Genomic DNA, 4,537 nt, shown 5'->3' with positions numbered 1-4,537 from the left:
TGGTATGACCAAATAGCTGTGTCTGGCACTGTGGTCTCTTAGAAAGTCCTAGAGTTTCCTTTTATGAATGAAATAATTATGAGGTACATTTTTACTCCAAGAGAGGAAAACTGATGGCTATAGAAAACATAGCTTTGGGGCCTGAAGGTGATCCTGTTTCACACATTAGTCACCATAGATCAGTCCAGAGGGTCCCACACAAAGGGATGAAATGCTCAGGGTGCTGAGCAAGCAGGGTATTAAGCACAGAGAACCTCTAAAGCTTCTACTTGATGAACAGCATATCAAATTTTAAGTGTATTTAAGGTTTCCTCCCCCTATTTTCAACAAGATAGCTTCTCATAGAGACACTAGCTGCAAGCCAAGGGGCGCAAGGAAAGCCAGGTCACCACTGACCCAGAACCTTCAATATCAGCCCAAGAAGGACAGCACACTGGTTGCCGCATGAGCACATGGGCATCTTCTGGGAGCATCTTAGTTCCTAAGTTATCCAGGCAGCCTTGCATTCTGAAGTCATTAAGGAAAACCATGACCTAGTGGACTCAGCGTCATACCACAGCCTGGCGCAGCTAGACATGGAACCCCAGAAGTAGAGCCAAGGGAGTATTTTGGGTCATGATTCAATGGTGTGTGGGTGGGCTGGAAGTTGGGGTCTGGCTACAGTATACCTAGGAGAGCTTAGAGGAGGCTGGACACCAGATGGGAGGTTTCCAACTTTGTTTTCCCAATTATTTGGCAGATAAACAACAAATGGGAGTCTCACCCTGGCACGTGACTTAGAAGTAGGCATAAAATTGTATTTTAGCACCTAACATCAGAGTTATTTTATTGTGACTTTAAACGACCAATCACTTCTTCAGGTGAATGAAGAGTTCCAGAGCTGGGAACATGTTGAATACCTGAATCGCTCAGTGAGGGCCCCATGCTGGTCCTTCTAATTCTGTTTTTTTGCTAAGTTTTTAGGAATGTTTTGCTAACTTAAGGAGCTATGAGGAATCAACAGAGAGAAAAGCATGCTTTGTCTGACCTTAGAATGCCTGTGAAGTAGAACTGCGAACAGGGCCTTGCTGCCTGGGCTACATAATCAGCCTATGTATTTCTTACTCAGTACTTTAGGCATTTGTGTAATCCCAAGTGCATTGGGTCCGTACAGTGTGCCAGGCACTCTTCTAAGCTCTGTAGGAAGAAAAATAGAAACATTTAATTTCTCTTCTATGAAAACCTGATAGAAGCCTGTCTATTCTAAATATAGATATGAGAGAGGAATAAAAGTTAGGCGTAGCAATAACAGCTGGTCAGGCTGTCAACAAGGAAGGATGTGAAGGTCTTGTGAGTCTCAGATGGGAACTAGAGGAAACAAAAACAAGGAACTGACTGCGTCTCCAGGACTGAGTACCTGAAAGTTGGTATATGAAGGGGGCCCCAGCAGGAGGGGGCATCAGACTCCCTCTGTTCTCCTGAGTCCTCTTTCCTCACTTTACCTGCATCCTCTCTACCAACACTATGGGTTGCTGTGGCTGTGGTGGTTGTGGCTGTGGTGGTTGTGGCAGCTGTGGTGGCTGTGGCAGCTGTGGTGGCTGTGGCAGCTGTGGTGGATGTGGTAGCTGTGGTGGTTGTGGCAGCTGTGGTGGCTGTGGCAGCTGCTGTGGCTGCTGCTGCAAACCTGTGGTGGTGTGCTGCTGCCCCTCCTGTGGCTGTGGCTGCTGTGGCTGTGGCTCCTGTAGCTGTGGCTGTGGCTGTGGGAAGGGCTGTTGCCAGCAGAAGTGCTGCTGCAAGAAGCAGTGCTGCTGCTAGGCAGCTGCCTGGCCTCTGGGCTGGTGTAGCAGGTGACCATTCACTTATCAGGCTTCTGCTTTCTCCTCATGGCTATTCTTCCACCCCTGCTCCTGCTCTGTTCCTGTCTTTCTTTGGTGTTTTAAGCCTTCCCAATGTTTCCAAACTGCTAGGAATCATCTCATAGAAAGAGTCTGCTTGAGTCCATTGCCTAGTAAGCCTCAGAGCCACTGACCTCTGCTAAATGAGACCTCCGCCCTTGCTGATGGGCGTTTGCTGCCTCCCTGCTCCTGTTTTACTTTTCATTGTCTGCATGTAATGGTTCTTTTGCACTTCTGTGTTCTGAGTTACATAATATGGTCCCAATTTTCTAATAAAATAAAATATAAGCCTAAAAAAGTATTTTTTGTGGTTTTTTTTGGTGACAACACTCATCTTTGTCTTTTCTGAAACTGGACAAATTTTTATTTTCATATAAAGCCTTTGAAACACTTGCAATGGTGGTGTCTGGAGGAAGGGGCCAGGTCACCGGGGTCAAACATTCCCTTGACAGATCATCAGATTATCTCTGCAGACCCCCATGCTCAGCGCATATTTTCTTCAGCCAAGTTTGATCTGTATTTTATTACAAAACAGAACGTGGCTCTTTAATCATAGCCCAAAACACCAAAAAACAGGCATTGCTATCAAGACTCCATGTAGAATTGAATGGCATGGTCAAGACTATTTGGGTTTCATTGAGTTTTTATTACACAATTTATTCAGTCAAGCACAGGAATTAAAAATATATTTAGAAGCCAGGCACAATGGCATGTGCCTATAATCCCATTATGGTGGAAGGCTGAGGTAGGAGAATCACAAACTTGAGCCCAGTCATAGCAAGTTAGGATATAGTGAGACTCAATCTGAAAATAAAATAAAAGGGCTGGGGGGATAAAAGGCTGGGGATGTAGCTCATTGAAAAGCTCTTGGGGCCAGTCCTTAGTACTGCCAATAAATGAATGAATGAATGAATGAATGAATGAATGAATGAATGCATGTATGAATGAATGTGGATATACTTTTATAATTGATCAGAATCAAGAATCTCTAATGGAGTAGTCCATATCAATAAATTTGGCCTCATCAATATGTGTTCTTTCCACAATGATCCCGTGCCCTTACAATCCACTCCCATACATATTCTAATTTATATCCATAGCAACTGAAAGCCCCCCCCCCGCCCTTCTTTAGCTGTGGGGTGCACTTCCTCATGGACCTCACTTTGTAGCTCACGATCAGAGCCTGCTGGGACTTGAACGTAGCTCTAGGTAACCCATGGTGCTTTACACTGCAAAGGCTAGCATGGGAGTGGGAGCTAGGGTTTCTTCAGGCAAAGGAGGGCTCACCCCCTTGGGCAGCAGTGGAAGAGAAGGAGTAGGGTAGGTGAGGAAGAAAGGAAGAGAGGCAGAAGGGATACCCATCTGGAGCATGTTGGTTTGGAGATGTCTAGCAGACACTGGAATGGGCGTGCTGAGATGGGAGATGAAGTCAGAAGTTTGGAGGAGAAATCAAATCTCGAGCTCACATATTTTGAGGCATCTGCAAACAAACCAAGAGACTGCATGAAGTCATCAAACCATGCAGAGAAAGCATCTTCAAGGACTTACCCTCAAGGTGGTCCAATGTTACAACCTTTGAGAGGGGAGGGCAGCCAAGGAGACAGAAAGGAGCAGCCAGTGAATTAGCAGGGAAATTGGGAGCAAAAGATGTCCTTGAAGGCCAGGGTCGATTCTTCCAGGAACACAGAGCAATCACAGCGACAGTGCTACCAGGAGGGAAGGGAGACGCTTACTGATGGCTGACGGCCAGATTAGCCAAGGTGACAGCAGTGCTGACAGCGCCGGCCAGAAGACCGAGAACAAAAGGCTGATAGGGACCAGGAACCATGCAACAGTATAAAGAGAGGAATTGGAGATACGATCTGTACAGTTTTTCCCAAAACATTTTGCTTTGAAAGAAGAAATGACTTTGTATGAAACACAAGCAAAGCAATCTTGTGTTTGCCTACTCTAACAGAATGCCTACTCTATGCACACGTAATTTTTCAAGGTCAGGTTAGATGTACGTTCACGGAAGAGCCAGCAAGAGGTTTCCAGGCACTGATACGTTCTTTCTTGAGTGGTGAGCAGAGCGGTCTTTACTGTATAAATCCCTGGTGTGAAGATCTGCTGTGTTTGTTGCTCACTGAACAGTGCATTTCTTCTGTGTGCTCCTCTCAACACGTGGTATAGTTTAGAGAGTTACAAAGGGAGCCACTAGCTCACAAGTGTGAGGCGACAGTGGATAATACCACCCCTGAGCCACAGACACGCTTGAAAAGGAAGATTCTAAATCACATATAGACTAAATTTGACTTAGAGCTACCCAATAAGTGGGTCTACTCTTGTGTGGTTCATACGTAAACCTTTGTACCTTTCTGTTTTGGAAAACAGAATTTTCAAACCATAAAAAATATTAAGGCTTTTAATATTTTAACACAAAATGGGACTCATAAAAGAATCACTCCTGAACTATCACCCCCAAGTTAATTAACACTTTCTTAGTATTGGCTGGCTGGTGATCCAATCTCTGATTTTTCTTAGCATTTTAAATTTTCTTGTATGAATCAGAGTTCAAATAAGATTTGCATGTTGCCATTGGTTGATAGATTAAAACAGTATCTCTCTTTTCCCCTTGAATTTTAATTATTGAAAAAAATATAATTTTTCAGACTCTGGTTTTT

The sequence above is a fragment of the Octodon degus genome, unplaced genomic scaffold, assembly GCF_000260255.1.
Source record: "Octodon degus isolate 3935 unplaced genomic scaffold, OctDeg1.0 scaffold00096, whole genome shotgun sequence".
NCBI lineage: Eukaryota > Metazoa > Chordata > Mammalia > Rodentia > Octodontidae > Octodon > Octodon degus.
Note: the sequence above shows the minus strand (reverse complement) of the source record.